The following is an 18,547-nucleotide window of genomic DNA, read 5'->3' on the forward strand; positions in this document are numbered from 1 at the left end:
TGGAGAAATTGTGGCTTTAAGATCTCTGACATGAAATCTCGCTAAGTGTTTGACAGCGTGGAAAGTGAAGTGTTACTGAGCGCGCGCGCGCGTGTGTCCAATCTAGATTTACAGTTTGAGCTTAAACTTGAGTGTACTTTATGCGTGTGCATGTGATTTGTGTGCTTGTGCACAAGTAGTGTCACTATAATTGAGACCTTTTAGCATCGCATGACATTTTATGTAAGAGATAAAGCATGGGGCCCATATCTGGATCACAGGCATTCTGATTGGCTGAGCATTTGCAAAGAGAGCTTGACTGGCATTACATTAATATGTACCACCTGATCTACATCTTAACACCTGTCACAGTGGTGGCGTCAGACACCGATGAAAAAATACACACATGGGCCAGTTATGGTGTGTGTGATCAGTCACAGCAGGATATTAAGGCTAAATTAAATCTGCGGAGCTGTCACGCTGGGGGAGACTATACATAAAGCTCACTCAAGTGGGGCATGGCACACTGCACTGATGCCGTGTGTGTAATATTATGCGTGCATCCACAGTTGAAGAGGTCTGAGCAGCTCATCGTTGCTCCGCGAGTATACGCCCGCTCAGCGCTTTATGCTCCGCTCCCTCCCGTCCCCATATATATATATAAACCTTCAGGCGTGGCGGGATGATAAATCACACGACTAACAGAGCGAAAGACCCTGTCTGCTGTGAAAAGATGGCCTTTCATGAATATATATGGAAAGAGCGTGTGTATCTTTGCCAACTCGCCATCTCAAGTCTGCTCTCCCTGACATGATTGAAGATTGAGTGATTATGTGATGCTGGTGGTGGCACACCCGCTGTTTGACAGTGGATATAAACACACACAAACACACGTGCATACATACACTTGACGTGCATACATTGGAGACAGGGTGTGTAAGGAGGGCAGAGATGGGCAGAGACAGAGAGTGAAACACACAGTGAGAGAGAGATTGGACTTGAGTAAAACACTCACACATCAACACTCTCACACTCCAGCTGATGTCAGGCTGCAACATCCATCTTCCACCAGATTAGGGAGAGTGACAGATTGCTCTTTGGGATGCTGATCGAAGAGCAGAGGGTGCCAGTTAACCAATCACAGCAGGAGAGGGTCGAGCCAAATAGCTGAACCCTCAAGACCCCAACACACACCCTGCAGCCTGGTTCACCACCCTCTGGCCACTGCTTTCTGATGGAGTGTATGGAGGAACAGCGTTGGGGAATTTCACCCTGAAGATTTGGTTGGATGACCCAATACACCGTCATGTGCCCCTATGTTTATCTAACCATGCAGATCTGGAATATTTGGCACATTTTATGTGGGTGTCCAATCAGTGTTGATTGTAAATAAAAGCAATACATACCTCAGTGCGTGCTATATTGAGTTCTCAGCTGCACAATCGGTTGTTCTTCCTGCATCCAGCGGCGTCATTTGACGTGACAGAGACGCAGTTGGATACAAGGAAGAACTACAGGCTGTTTCAGCTTTGCTTTATCTGGGAAGCCAGGGTGCACATACTCTACATGCAGCTCAAAAAACAGCTTGTTCTCTTAGCTTGTAGTGTAATCTATGTTTCCAACAGCGAAAATGTCATCCCAAAATGCAGTGTCCAGAGTACAGAGGATATTTTGGATGAGGATATATTATTCAGCGTTTTGGCTGACTCTATTCAGCTGATTCTATTCGAGCTAGAGTATACGTCCAAAGAAATGCAGCGGAAAGAGGTCGGAGCTGCAAGAGGATATGGCTGTGCCACCCTTCGGCAGTGGCGTAGCTAGGTCTATTTTTGGTGGGCTTCAGCCCAAATGAACATTTTGAAAAAAATGTGTTTTTGTTAAATAGACATTCTATGGCATCTGAATCACAACAGCATGATAGATCGCTTTTATTTTGGGCAAGGGGGACCTGTGTCCTATTATAAATTGGTGTCAGTGTTTTGTCCAATCATTCAATGTTTTTATGATGATAAATTAAAGAAGAAAATATGTCTGTTGCTTTGTAGTTATTGCCATTTCAGCTTCTTTTTTAATATTTGTTTATCATTATTTTCACAGTTGCAAGTACCATCAACAGTAAGGGCAAACATTCTTATATTTTCAGCCCAACCCCATGGGCTCACAGAGATTAGCAAGTTTAAGATTAGTAAGAAACAATTATAAATTCACATGCAAAAAAAAAAAACTGGGATTCCCTTTTTGAAGAAAGTTAAAGTTTTCTAAATGAAAATATTTCACTTAATTATCATTAATTATGGTATTTTTTATACTTTGATTGATTGATATATTTCTCATATTAGTGTTGAGAGTTGTGCCCCCTCCCATTACCAAGACCACACAGTTATATTAGATCTAGCATCTTCATTTTGCTCTCAAAGTATGCAGATGCATACAATTCACATGATGTTGAAATGATGTTGAAATGTTAAAACAATTCTGCCTGGGGGAGCATGCCCCCAGACCCCCCTAGAGGATCTGAAGTTCACCCTACTCCTAAGACATGTCAACATGACTAAGGCCAGGTAACATGGACCTGGTTATTGCATGACTAATATATTGACGACGCAACCAGCACAAAACACTACGGGTGTGTGTAGCGGCTTTGCTGAGTGCAAAACTCCCAGACTTACTTCTCCATCATCATGCCATCTGAGTTCCTTTAATGGTAACTGTACTACCGTGCAGGTGCACACAGCTCCACCTCATCTCTGGGCTAAGCCCACCCAAACTTGAAAACCTAGCTACGCCCCTGCCCTTTGGGCAGCAGAAGCTCGTGCTCTATGATTCCTGGTACATGTAGGGACTGTTGGTACAGCTCTGCGAGCAGAACAACTCAGCTTTCTTGGTCAATACAACACGTATTGAAGAATGTATTGTTTCAATTATTACATTTACCATCAACACTGATTGGACATTCACATGAAAACATGGCACATTTTCCCTTTTGGTATTATTATACACTCATCAAGAGAGTTCTGCATTCACCACATTTCAATGAAATTTAGTTTGTGGAGCAATATGTCTTTCCAGAGATAGATTTGTCTATTTCATCCATACTTACCACTGAGGAAATCATGAATCGTGTGCACATACAATCCCATTTTTCTGTACATAGCTCCTTATTGTAGGTGGATCTGTAATATTCTGTCTGCATACATAGCCTGCTTGTTGTTGTTGTTGTTGTTGTTGTTGTTGTAGACAACCTCTCCTTTTTTCTTTGTTCACTGAAGAAAAAATCCCCATTCAGACTTTTCACAATGAGGTCTGTGAGTTATTCAGAATATCATGGACACTGATTAATGTTAGCATTTAGCTCAAAGAAACGCTGTGATTATGTACAGTCCCACAGAGCCTCGAGCATGGCTGTAAACTCTTAGGCTTGTTTAAATGTCATTTTTGATGCTGTGAGCATAAAAAAAACCTCAACTATTTGAGGTTTTTTTTGTTTTGTTGTGATGTTTTAATGTTTGAAATTAGTCTCAATAACCGTGACAAATGTTGGGGTATCATGAAACCACAATTTGCAAGTTATAACCACAGGAACAAATAGGCACAAATGTCTAATTTTACAAAAAAAACACGTATTTAAACGACTTCTTGACACGCCATCTAGCCACATCGATTTTGTTTTGTTTTTAAAGCAAGCTGACGTAGCTATGATGCGTGGTAGGAGGTATGTGTCAATAAGTCCCTAAATTACATTACTGCACAAGACAGCAGGAATAGAAGCCTGCTCATATCCTGCTTGAAAACAAATGGTCAAATTATCGTACATTGTGGCAATTAGGGCATTATTGATCATACATCGTACAGAGGGAAGAATGATCGTACAAACACAATAATAATAGCACATCTAACAATGATGGGGCAGTACTACTGTATATGTGTAAAAAGTTGTATAAAGCATTTTGTGTCTCCAGAGGAAGCAGCACAGTCTTATAAGTCTTATAAAGGGCCTCAAGTGATGTCACTTGAGTCAGTGTAGGTTGTGGAGTTAGAAAGAAGTTAGCACTGCGGCCAGCTCCTCATCTTTGTTTGACGCTCGACACTACATTAGTCACTACCATAACACACCCAAATCTCAAACCAAACTGTATGTAGGGCAATGTAGGCAGCAGGTTTTAACTAGGAAGAGGAATGCGTAGAATACAAATCTCTTGCTCTGCTGTATCAATTGTGATTGATTTTTTTTCAACTTTCCATACCAAATATGGCATTGTTATAGGGGTGCAATGCTAAATTGAAAGAATAATGTTTTAATATTTAGCAGTAGTTTAATAATGAAATCATACAGCCACATTGTTTGGATCCAAAGTGTTCAAAAAGTCCTCTTTTGTAAGCACAAACAGAAGATATTCACATTGTGCTATTGACAAGATATTTTCCCTCAAACTTCTGCCTTTCACACAGGAAAATAAAGGAAGCGTGATAACAATGAACCTCCGCTTCATTATCTTTCAGTCCCTGTGTCCCTCCACCCACCTAACACTACCAACTACCACAGCGCCCCTCCCTCCCTCATCTCTCTTTACATATCTCAATTTTCCCTCCCTTCCCCTTTTCTCTCACCCACATGTTCTCCCACTTTCTCTTCACACCAGGACAGCACCTCCATCCTCTAACTCAATCAATCCAGCCATCTTCCTTTGTATCAAGCCCAACACTATTGACTGGTAGCCATTCACTCGTCCTTTTCATCCTTCTTATCCTCTTTTCATTTAATTTTCATTTCAAATCAATCTTTTAATTATTTCCATCTCAATTTTGGTCTTTCTTTTTTGCTTCATTTTGCTCCATATCTCCTATTTTCCGCAATTGATTTCCACTTTAACATCTATTTTCTCCTCTTGCTGTCACCTCCGATCTCTCCCTTCTTCTGCCCACAGGCTTTTCTATCTATTCTATTATTTTCTCAATTTTTTTCTCCACTGTGCTGGCTCTTTATAATGACTTTCATCATTATCAATCAGACAATAATCACTCCACCCCTCATTCACTCCTTCAACCATTTTTACTGCACACAGTGTTTCCTCTCACTTCTTCGCTTCCTTATCTCTTCTCCTCCCATCTCTCCGTCACTATCTTCCTCCTCTTGCATCACTCCATCCAACTTCTCTCCATCTTTGCTCTTTGATACAAAACACCCTTTCAACCTTTCAACCTTATAACATCATCATTAGCTCCCCCACTCTTTAACCCTGCCCAATTGGGGAAGACACTGCATCTGGATCGCCACGGCAACGACTCAAACACTGTTGCCGTGGCAGCCCTATCAGCTAATTGAGGCAATTCTCTCCTCATCCCCTTCCCCCTCCACTTTTCCACCCCTCCATCTTCTCCTCCTTCCCTTCCCCCCAACTCTTCTTTGACTCTCCCGTGCTCTCACCCTGTCTTCTAACCTCCATCTTATTTTTCTTCCTCCCACCAATTTTTTTCTCTCCAAATCCCTCTCTACATTTGCCCAAGGTTTTTCCATCACATTCTTTTCTTTTACTATTTCTTATCTTTTAGTGGTGTGAAATGCTAATGATAACTCAGGGTATCAGATCCAAATGAACTTGTTCCAACATGTTCTTGAATCAAATATCATGGAGGTGTAACTACTCTCTTTTATATTTTTGCTTCTCCTTATTATACTTCACCCATTTACAATCGCCGAGAGGAATCAATGCATGCACATTGTAAAACATGTAATTCAGGTTTCAGGGCTGTGTAATCGTGAGTAGCATGTGCACATGACGGGTCAAAAGCCAACTGTGATAACAAAGCTTATGAGGGGATCAATATGATGAGTCGTGCCTGAGGGGAGACACCCCAGCTGAATAGGGTAACATTTTTTTACTAATCACCATGAAACCTTTTTTGATACCTATGATGTAGGTTTTGATTTATAGTTGAGTGCCCGAGTTAGTTATATTCTTTAGTGTTAAATACTTTTTTTTTACTTTGTGATAGAGTGATACAGAATAAACGTATCATTATACAGTCCCCGGTATTACGTGATTATATTTAAGCAGCATATATCAATGATCATTTTATTTTTGGGTAATGACAAAAACAAGCAATTCAAAACTTTTCAACAGTTTTTGGAAAAGCTTTGAGTTGGTTTAGTCGAACCCGTCGCTGATCGCTTGCCACAGAATGCGTTGGCTGTCAATCAACAAGAAACATGCCATTCAGTTTACTGTGACCATGGACTGCAAAGATAAGCGAGCGTATGTTGAATGAACGTGCTTGGCCCATTGAATCCAGCCAAACTTTAAATTAGCTAAAAGTAAGATTTTACTGTGACCGAATTGAGCGTTTGCGAGTCAATGTTAGCTAGCTAGCCCATTTAACGTTAGCTCTCTGATCAGACATCTTGGTTGGATTTTATAGCACCCTCAATCTAACTCATCAACAAGAGCAGATGGCTATTTCTTGACTTAATCTAAGCAATCAGATGGTTACATTTGTTTAAATTACAATTTTTGGACCAATGCCAATGATGTGTCTTTCATAGTTTGCTCCCCCATTTTAAAACATAACCAGGCGTCCATAGTGTCAACTACGAATCCACTTTTCTTTAGCGTAATACCTGCTACTACCTGCCGCTGGAATTCCATGTGTCGCGTTAGCTAGCTGGAGCTGACGGATGTGTATCAGTAGAGGTGTTTGGTAAAAGAGTTTTGCAAGATGCTTTATTTCTTCATACTGGAAATGTCTATATATTAGCTACCACTAGCTAGCACTGCAGCAATAACATATTTTTACCTCCCTTATGCAGAAGTTTTTTTTTTCTAAATATAGTGGCTTTACATTTGTGAATATAAAACAATGATTATATGGTAAAATGTTATGTATTTTTCTCTTTAACTCTTGTTATCATCAATACTTCATCTTTTTCTTTTTCTCCCTCCCCTCACCCCTCTGTGTCTCTGAAAACAATGATGATGTTAGTAGTTCCCCCTCCTCGTGAGTCCCCACTGAAGAAGACCTGCGGGTTTTCCCCCTCATGGCCACCAGAGACCACGATCACTGATGTTACGGGAAACAGAGTTTAAAAGAGTATGGGGGGTTCACACATCAACACACACACACACACACACACACACACACACACACACACACACACACACACACACACACACACATACACACACACACACACACACACACACATACACACACACACACACACACACACACATACACACACACACACACACACACACACACACGCATACACACACACACACACACACACACACACAATTCCATGGTGTATGATGGCTGTGTGGCGTGTCATTCATTGTGATTGCTAAGGGGCCTGCTCGGCCCTCGGCTGAGAGAAAGGGTTTTGGCGCTTTAAGATGTTTTATGGTGTAAGGATATTTGCTTATGCAAATGCTCAGGTTTATTAAAATAAGCTGCCTTACATCCCAATCTGTGAGGGGTTTTAGTGCATGTAATACATTGGCCTTGTGTAATTAAAAGAATATGAAGCATTAAAAGTATTGCTGCACAGAAGCAAATGTGGTTAAATTAATTTAAATGAAACAAATGTCCACATATTTACTTTAGTTTATCATCCGATCATTTTTGCTGTCAATATACTAAATGTAATGCTTAAACATCTGCAGGAGTTTTACTATGAAATGATGTCAGTCTTTAGAAATATAACTCCTTAAAGAATAATAATTTCACTGATCTTAATAGAACTAATTTCAAAGTCACAGTAAAATACATTTTTTCTCAGTTTGATGATATAAAATAAAAACTTTAATCTTTATTCTCAGGATGAAAGTTTCCCAGGCAGATGCTTCATATGTTTCTCTAGAGATTTTTGATCTATGTGTGTGCATGCAACATCACACAGCTTGTACAGTGTGTTCTCTGCACCTGTTTTTGAACTATTTATATTTCCAAATGTATTACAAAGTCTTTTACTGCAGAACAATGTTCGTTATCTTCCTGCAGCTTAGCAGAGCCCAGACCCTCACTGCTGAGAGACACAATGATGCAAACATGTTTTCAGGCAGAACAATAACAACATCAAACACACAAAAGGGCAAATAATCCTATGAAACAACAATAACACCAATTGATTAAACAAGTGTTATTCATGTAACCTGATTGATTATGAATCAGACAAAACTGAAATAAATAATCAAACCGACACCAAAAACACCGTCAATGTCATCATTTCATTTCACATGCTTACATTTCTAAGATCCAGAATGAGGCTTCACACATTGTGTTTTCAGAGCCTGATTTTGAAACTGGTGCTTCTATAAATACTAAAAGTTTTTCAGAAAATGAAGCATGCATGTTTGTGTTTGCACGTTATGTATTCACATTTCCACTGAAGCCTAAATATGTATCTGTGTCATTTGTGTTTATGTATATTTTTCTGTGCATGCAGTGAACGCCAATGCGTGAGCAAATGTATGCCAACCTCTTCATGTTAAGGAGCTGCTTGCATGCACTCTCAAGTGATACTCCAGGCCAATTACTGGGAGTGCTTGCCTTTGCGTGTTGGGGAGGGTACCATGCCAGTGTGTGGTAAATACATGAGCATGCCACACACATGGATTGCTAAATGCGCAGTGCCACAGGGGAGCTGTCACATCATCAGGAATTCTTTTCAACGAATGGCACTTGGCCCAAATGAAAAAAAACAATCAAACACAATAGGCTGTTAGTAGCAAGAAAGGTTTGCATCCCACAAAATCAATTTGTATGATGTATGATGTATGATGTATGATAACGACGTAATTGTGAACCAGGAAGTATAAAGAGCGCACCTAACCAAGTAGTGTTGTTGCCCTAACCTAACCTAAGTTGTTTCCTGCGAAGACGGAATTTTATTTTGAAATTGTAATGAGTTAACATTTGTAGAAGAACGCTCAAAAAATTCATAACTTTTTGTAAAATATCACATGTACGAGGATGCAAATATGTTGTGGTAAATAATGAAATACTACATTTTAAATGTAATTCACGTTCACATTGATCCTAACTGACAACCCTCAAAAAGACCAGAAACAAAGCAAATGAGAGAAATGCAGCGTCCTTTCTATGCGAGTCTTCCTTTGAACATAAAATAATGCTTGTGATGGAGAATCACCAGGAGGCTTTTGAATAACTGAAATTGATGCAGGTGGAAATTTCAGCGGGAGCGGTGTGCCTGTGCGCAGGCCATGACAGGGCGTTCGAAAGTGAAAAGAGAGAGTGATGGGGGAGCATGTGCGAGTGGCCCTTGTTCGGCAGGGGTCTTATCTATCACGCACAGATGTATTTCTCTGCCTCTTTCTACGTCTCTGTACAAGCCTGTGTCCACACATGGGTGTGCATGTGCATGTGTGTGAGCGGAGCTTATCTCTTTGGACACTCAGCTGGAAGGCTCCCTGTCACATGCAGAACACAATGCAGAAGAAGCAGCAGATTGGCTGCTCATAGCGTTTCTGCCTTACGCTAGGATGATCTGAATTCAGACAGATGTTACGGTTAAGGAGGCCCGCAGAATATGATATCATGACGGAAATACGCTGAGCCAGGGAAGACCCTAACCCACATGCTCGTTTATTCGGCAACATTAAAAACATTAAACTGGTTTTCACAGTGCTCAAATTTAAGTTGTATAGCCCACAAAAGAATCTAGATGGAATTGAGCTTTTTGGATAGAATTGTCTGTAAAGGTGTGTATATATGCACACAGTCATACACACAACAGCAGTGATGAATAAGTAATGAGGAGCGTGATAATGCAGAGGGATGAGACCTTTGGAGCTCATGTAAAAAGGCCAGGGTCAGGAGCACTGTTATTTGATATTCAGCCATGGCATTTTATTTGCCACCCACACACACACACACACACACACACACACACACACACACACACACACACACACACACACACACACACACACACACACACAAACAGAGTGGCCATCTGCTAAATGATTAATGCTCTAGTCTCTACCTGGAGTGGAAAGTGTGTCTTAAAACAGGAGGAGAGGTCGACATTAAACCACTTGCAAATATTCTACTCCCGCAGAGCTTAATAGAGACCTTGACATGGTGACTTTTCATTAATGTCAAATAACTCGCAAACAATCCTAATAAACGGCTGTCTGTTAACTTTTGTGATAACAGGCTGTTCATTACCCTCCACTAATCTAATAGGCAGACTGCCCTAAAGTGAAGCTTTAGGGCAGTCTGCCTATTAGATCTTAAAATATTTTGTGTGTGGTCCAATGTTGGTCCTAGTTTTTAAGTATCATGCTCATTGATGCCCATTTGGGGTTTCCTTTTGCCGCAGAGCGACATTTGGTTGTGATTGTAGCGCGAAAAGAAACGTAGCAATAGATCCGCACAAGGTAGTAAAGAACTGCTAGCTAGTAAACATTGATGTAAGCAATGCAACATTTGGAATATTTCCTGAAAAGGTGTGTTCAGACACACACTCATTTGATTGTATTTGTGTAGTCTGTGTTTATTTGCCTCAAACAGCTAATACACGGACTGAACAAACATTAGCGGAAAGACAGCTAGCAACATTTACCCTGACCATGTGTTTGTGAAGTGTGTCTGGACTGTTTGTGTGGCAGCTCAGCCTCTGACTGATCTCACAACTCATCAGGAACTAGTTCTTTCTGTTATTCCTACATAAATGAATGTTGTATGATCAACAGGACTGAAGGAATAACAGACATGTGATTTTAACCAGCTAATGTTGGTGACCTATCGAAAAGGCGTTCAGAGAAGCTCTCATCAGACCACCTAAAAAAGTGATGAGAAAACTATGACTGAAGAGCTCTATATTTTACTGTTCCGTCCTTGATCTGCTTTGTGAGAGCGAGAGAGACGGAGACTACAAATGCAGCTGAGCTAATACAGTATGAGCTGGCTTTGATGTGCCCAGACAAATGTTCAGCTGTTCCTTGATGCTCTCATCGTCAAAAACACCTGAAACAACAAATGACCACACCAGCAGCTGCCCTGTGGCTAACCCCTGTGCTATTTGTATGTGGATGTGCATATATTCACATACACCTGCCAATTGTGTCATTGCTATAAAACCAGCAATAGATCTCACAAACACATTTATTAGCAGATGTGAGAGCCCAGCTTACATTTCCATATCGTTAAGCAGACAAAACACATCACAAATGAAACAGTGGGCATAGTATTGTTACACATGTTGAATTACATTTAAAGGGACAGTTCCTTCTCTTAAATATAATGGAACTTAAACAGACATCTCTATGGTCGATATCTCCAACACGCTGCAACTCAAACCAAAACAATGTAGATGAATAGCACTACAGGTACGAGGGAAAACGTACCTTTAGCTTGCTTTACCTTTCAGCATTTAGCATTTGGATTTTGTGTGCTGCATTCTTTCAGGTTCAGAAAAGGTAACATGAGACTGTTGTGTGTCTTGATGCGTGGATTAAACCAGATAAGCTGGTGTGACCATCACTAGTGTGTGTGTGTGTAGTTAGGGGGGTATCCTGGTTACACATACACACACACAGTTACTCGAGCTGCTTCTGGCTCTCTATATATAGACCTGCCCTATCAGGCTGACTGAGCAAGTTAAAAATAGCTTTCACACCGAGTGTATGTTCCTCTCACACAGACAAAAACATACTCCCAATGCCCTTTCCTTGTCTTCCACTTTTCCGCACTAGCTGTACATTTTATCGCCACCAATCTCTCCCATCTTCTCCTTCCTCAAGTTCTGCATACTGAGCTTACAGCTTTAGGTGTGAGAGGGGGAGGAGAAGGGGGAGCAGGGGAGGCTTAAAGCCTGCCTCATGCTTCACATAGCAATGGATGCAATGGAGTGCACCTGCTCGAAATGACGTAAATGCATCTGAAGTGCCGGCGGTCAAGTGTGAGGATCACACATGACCCGGTAAAGGGCTGACGAGGTAAAGAGGTCGTTAATGGTTTCAATTTACAACATTCCTGGGGAACATATGTTAACCTCTAAACGTAATTGAAAATGCAGTTGAGCTGTATGGGAATGTCATTTTGTAAGAGTCAGGATTGGCTATGCCTACGTACGGCCTCACAGAGCTACTAGCATGAATGTTGACTCTTGTTTCAGACTTGCTGCCCTGTTTGGTGTGTCCTGGTTACTGTACCTTGACTTCTTCTCATCAGGTGATAACGTGCCTTCTTCTGTGGTCTCATGTGTTGCAATGGATGATGAAAAAGTTATGTTGAGATCTAAAAATAGCCAGACGTCTATGACCCAATGTTCAGGCTCTATAAAGATACCATTACAAATATTTTCAGGATTATGTTATACTTTATTTGTTCTACTTTCCTGGTAACATTTCTGATACCCTGTCACAGTTGACATGTTATTACATGTTTTGTCACACAGTAAGAACCAAAGGCACATGGAGTTAATTGTTTCCATGAAACATCAACATTGCTGCTCGGAGGTTTTTCATTTGTAAGTGGGTTAATACATTTGCTTGAATAAGTGAGCAGAATAATGATGTTTGAGAGTTAAACGGGTGAGAACAGCACAAATGCAAACATGCATTCATGTTGAGTTGTTCACTGCCTGCCACTTGCCTGCAGCACAAACTTATCTAAACTCCGCTTTTCTGCTGGGCCTCATGTATAAAAAGTGACACAGAGGTTGAAGAGCTGCACAATGTATTGTCCATTGTATGTGAATGAAAAGAAAACATGCAAAAAGCTATACGACATTTATAAAAAACTGACATTTCTCATTCATATGACAGGGTGCTGACTGAAAGGGGCTTGAGACACATATTTCAAGACTTGTATTAATAAAGAGACATATTTGTCGTGTGAAAGGAGGTGAAAATATTCACACATGTGCTCAAAATACGAAGAAAATCCAGAAATGTAAAAATCATCAAGGAACTCTGTTACCACACTTCATCATCTGGTTATTCGCATTGAAGAGCGGAAGTGGTGCAGAAGGCAGGACCTGTGTTTGCAGTTCAATCCATCCTGTTACCCATGTTAGACAAACATGTTGTGGAAGCTGAGCTGCTGTGTTTTTTATGAATGTGGCTCAGAGGTTAATGGCGACTCATGCTGACATTGTCTTTGCATGTCCACAGGGAAACGGTCAATTGTTGTCACATCCTGACTGGAAGCTGCAGAGGAAATTGACTGTTTTTTTCCTCCTTTTTTCTTGTTCATCAACACCAAAGTCACCACCAACATGTTGACTCAGTGGGAAGGAAGACGTGAGCACATGTGTGAGTGTGTATTTGTTTGAGTACAACATCTGTGTGTGTGTGTGTGTGGTGTGTGTGTGTGTGTGTGTGTGTGTGTGTGTGTGTGTGTGTGTGTGTGTGTGTGTGTGTGTGAGTGTCAGCCCACCTGTTCATTTGTGCACATGAATGCAAACACGTGCGTGGGTTTGTTTCCATATCTTTGAGTGTGCATGTTTATATACTCTTACATCCAGATCAGGAAGGTCTCCACAGGGGAACTCTTGGCTCAAAACTGGCAAAAACAAATCCTGTTTGCTCATTTTTCCCAGCCAGTACGTGTAATCCATTACATAAGCCGGTGAGAGACAACAAACACTGCTGAACAAAGAGCTCACCATAAAGCGAAGCATCACAACTATCTTCCTTCTTCCTTACAGGAAGGATCTATAAGTACAGGGTGAAAGGAGTGGAAAAGAGCACTTCATATTCATGCACACATTGCTCTCTTTGGAAACACTCGTGCCAGGAGCATGCACACACAAATGCATCGATCTCAGACATACAAATATATATGCGCATGTCCTCGCAATCCTTTGATTAAAATGTCAAAACTAATTTACGATGTAAAATACTGAAAAATGAGTTTCTTAACTGTGGCTTTATTTTTTTTACAATGCCCTAAAATCAGCATTTAATCTTCATGTTTTGCATGAAGAATGGACAGTTTATTATAATCTTGTCTACCAAATGCTTGAAAACTCTTCTGCTGTGTTTGCGAGTTAATTTGCCCAATTAATCTGGTTTATTACAGCGGTGTGATCCCAAACTGGAGAAATAACTACAACATGATGCAGATGCTGGTAAAATGTCTGAATTCATATTTTGTCAGGTGTGTCCGCAAGACAACAGGCAAACGACTTTTAAGTGGGCAGGGCCTGTGACAAAATGTTTGTGCCTTTGTAGTTACACTGTGATTTGTAAATTGTAATGCACATGTGTAAATTATAAACTAATACTATTGTTGAAATTGCAACTTTCTTTCTTAAGAAATTTCAGGTTGTAAAAAGATAGTTAATTACATTTGAACATTTTCAGTATGTACTTGAACTTTTTTGCACTAAAACAAAGGGAAAGATTTGGAGTTGTCGTTATTCATAGGTTATTATGCTAAGATTTTACTGGTCCAGCCCACTTGAGATCAAATTGAGATCATAGTCTGTGGCCCCTGAACTAAAATGAGTTTGACACCTCTGATGTAGATCCTTAAGTAAGGAGGAAGAGCACCAAGAATAGCCTTATAAATGAGGATGTGCCAGTGTTTCAGTCTACGGTAGGTCAGGGAAGACCACCCAACACGAGCATATAAGGTGCAATGGTTCAAGTGTTTGGTTTTTGCTTTCGAGAACAACATGAGCTTCGTCTTTCCAGCATTTAAAACAAGTTTCAAATCACACAAGTTACATTGTACAATGTTAAAAGCAGTCTGGAGCTGACAAAGAGCCTGATTTGGGGAGGACGCAGAGCAGTAAATTACTGTGTCATCAGCATAAAAATGGAAATTTGCATTTAAAACATTGTGATTAAGATTATTTATATAAATGATAAATAACAATGGTCCTACAACCGATCCCTGTGGCACACCCTTGGATACATTAAGAGAACTAGAAGTTATACCTTCTGCCCGCACACACTGATCTGCCTGATAAATAGTTCTCAAACCAACAGACTGCTTGATCTGAAAGACCTATACTGTAGAGTCTTTGTGATAATAAGGCATGATCCACTGTATCAAAAGCCTTGGATAAGTCAATAAAAAGTACTGCACAATGTTCTCTGTTGTCTAAGACATTTATAAAATAATTTACTACTTTTAAGGCCTTTGTAGTGCTGTGTTTTTTCTCCGTAAAACCAGATTGAAGGTCAGATACAATATTATTAGTCGATAAATGTTTTATTTAGTTGTTGACTTACGAATGATTCTAGCACTTTAATTTGGAGATGGGTCTGTAATTGTTTAGGAGAGTGAGGTCACCCCCTTAAAACAGTGGGAGAACAAAAGCAGATTTCCAAATAAGAGGAATTTCGTTTGTCTCCAGGGATATAATGAAAAGATTGGCCAGGGGCGAGGCGAGGAAATCAGCTGCTAACTGTAAAAAGTATGGCTCGAGGTTAAAGGGGCACACAGTGGAAGGTAGTAGTGTATTTAGGGGTGTCAATCTTTTGGTATCTTACAATACGACTTAGGGGTGACAATGCGATTTAAAAGCGATTCCTCATTTAAAATGGATTATGGATTCTGGATTCAGTACATAGTACTCAATTCAGGATCTACTCCTGTGCGCTCATAAAGGCGGTCGGGCAAATGATGGCATACAAACAGAGTAAAGTGTGTGTATAAGATTATGGAGTTTTTATATTTGAAAAGGTTATATCAACTGATTGAAATGCTGTTACCACACAAAGGCAAGGCTAAGACAAAGTGTAACATTTATTCATGCTAAACCTGCACAAATAAATATTTGCACTTTCATTTTCATTGCACCTTTTTTATTTCTCCCAAACATGTAAATCAAAGAAAATATTTATTCTCCAAATAACACAATAATGCTTGAAACAACTTTGACCTGGTGTGTAGGGTTACTGTCCATCATTAGCAATATATATCTTCTTTTAAAGAACAAAACGTTTTGTTTATTAGAATCTCGATTCTCAAATTAATCCATTTTTTACCCCAATCTTATGTGTGTAACATCAATGCATTTATGCCCTTGTGAGAGAGTGTGTGTGTGTGAGAAAGAGAGAGAGAGAGAGAGAAAGACAGAGAGAGAGAGAGCGAGAGAGCGAGAGAGAGAGAGAGAGAGAGAGAGAGAGAGCGAGAGAGCGAGAGAGAGAGAGAGAGAGAGAGAGAGAGAGAGAGAGAGACAGATAAAGAGAGCGAGAGACTGCTACACAGACAAGCAAAAGTAGTCCATCAGTCAGATAGACAAGCAGGAAGAGGGTCAATTATGGTAGTAATGATCCCGCTATGAATAAACCAGTTGGAGGAAGTAGAGCTCCGATTAGGCTTCCCTCCTCAGGCTATTAATAACCAGAGAACCAATGCCTCCTCCACAATCAATACACACACCGACTAGGACGTGGTTAAAGACACACTCTGGCGTTTTATCTGCGAGTTCAGTGGGATGAGTGTAGAGGGGATTGAGTCTGTTAAGGCCATCTGTAGTATCCTGCCAGTGTTTCAAAAATGCATAATTGAGAACATAATTCTTGAGGCCCTTTTTGTAGTACAAGGCATGACAGGGATGAAAGATGATATTTGAAATGAGATATTTTCGTCATCTCGGGAGTACGATTTGAAGCAGAAAAAGAGGAATTTGCATGTGGCTTCAAAGAGTTTCTTATGCTGTAACTTTTGATTGAACAGCACTTTACAGAAAGAGAATGGCATCCATCACGTCAAGCCAGCACAAACGTGATTTCATCCTTCTGTGATCCACCCAGTTTGACTTCTTTACTTTACAAATCAACATCAAAACTAAATCCAATGAATCTTGCATGATGTTTTGCAGGATTTTATGGCAACTTGACTCTGATCTACCGCGTCAATCAAACACAAGGCTGGGCATGTTATTTGATGACAATGCAAAACCATGGATTATGTTGAAATGTGTATCAAATATGCATGTTCTCTAATGTTTTAAAAAATATGTTCTTTACAATATTTGGACATGGCAACTGGCTAAGGTTAGAGAAACAATATGTGAGAACTATTCAGGGGAAAGATGGCAGGTAAACAGTAATGGACCCTCACCACTGAAATGGCACAAAGTTCATCCTTATTTTGTTTAGAAATAAGCAGTGCTAAAGGATTGGTGACGTAGGGACTAGCAGGGTTAGTTGATCAAATTCAATAGCTGGCAAGCCAACAGCTAGCACGCTAGAGGTAGTCAGTCATGATCATGATCATAGTAGCTCTCCGAGCTAGCTAGTTTGCTAACTATCAGTTAACAAGTCCATCTACAAACCATGCCTCTTTTATCTCAAAGTTATACTCTAGCAGAGGAGGGTTACATAAGAGTGGGTGGTGCAAGCTAATACATTAAGATGTTATTCCTGCGTTTTGGACTCTCCAGCTCTCCATTGCTTGAAAGGTCGACACTGTCAAGACTGTTCGCTGATTGTTAATCTCTACAAACAGAGATTTGAATTCAGAATCTGGAGGCAACGGGACAAGATTTTGTTATCTGAGACGTTCTGGTTTCTGTTTGTAGTCCATTTGTAATCTGAGTATTGGCCAATCACGCTTGAGCAGGCTTTGGTTGTACAGTCTGTGTGGAGAGCAAAAGGGGCGGAACGCCTTTGCCAAAATGGAATCTTGGAACGTGTTCGTTTCGGTTTTACAATCTCTTCAAGCATACATAGGAATGTTTATACAATCTGGTAGCAGACGTTGTCTCTCAATTCCAATTCAAACTCCATTTTTTCCAAGTTGCTAATCGGATTGTAACAATCAACAACACACAGGAAAGGAAGTCTTGACCCAGATATCCATAAGCTTCGCCGGAACCTCAGAAATATTGGCCCCTACCGGGAAACTATGTCGTCCGCTCCACTTAGTAATAGAATTGTGGTGATCTTCTGTAGGTTGGTCTTTTACCAGGCTTCTTTCATGAACTGAGGATATACAGTAAATTAGCCTTAGTGAAAAATGGTGAGTTTCAAATTGCAGATTGTGACTTTATCGCCCCAGAACAGGAGAGTGGGGCTGACAATGTCCTGTAAGTGGTAAAAAAGAAAGCTTTACTGCACATGGACGGTCAAATCCATCAGGCTGATCAGCAGAGGTTTGGTTCACGGCCATATCTCCCTCAGCTGAAGTCAAAAATACTCCTCCAGGGCTGAGCTGTTACCAGACATCATGGCTTGTCAATCAAAAATGAAGAACTTGGATAAATACAATAGTTCCCCGCCACATTGAATTTTTTCAACATTGGAAAGACAATATATTTCAAAGTGTGTCCACAGATACGGCCTGGATGGTGCTTGATGTCTCTGAGCCTTGTAGAAAACCATATTGAACCATGAAAACAGGGTTATTGTATCTGGTAACTCAATAATCTCCAACATGAAGAACTTTCATCTTTGTGGACATGCCATGCTTATTATTAGAATAAGCCAGCACACACATGGTTGTATGAGCTTGACTTTGTGTGAATGAATGGACCCTTAAGCCTACTGAAGTGGGATTGGTTAGAGAGAGGGGGGAAGAAATGAGGAAGAGGCACAGGAGAGCGTTATCCATCAATCCATCTATCCATCCAGTACTAATC

The sequence above is a fragment of the Cottoperca gobio genome, chromosome 7 (assembly GCF_900634415.1).
Source record: "Cottoperca gobio chromosome 7, fCotGob3.1, whole genome shotgun sequence".
Taxonomy (NCBI): Eukaryota; Metazoa; Chordata; class Actinopteri; order Perciformes; family Bovichtidae; genus Cottoperca; species Cottoperca gobio.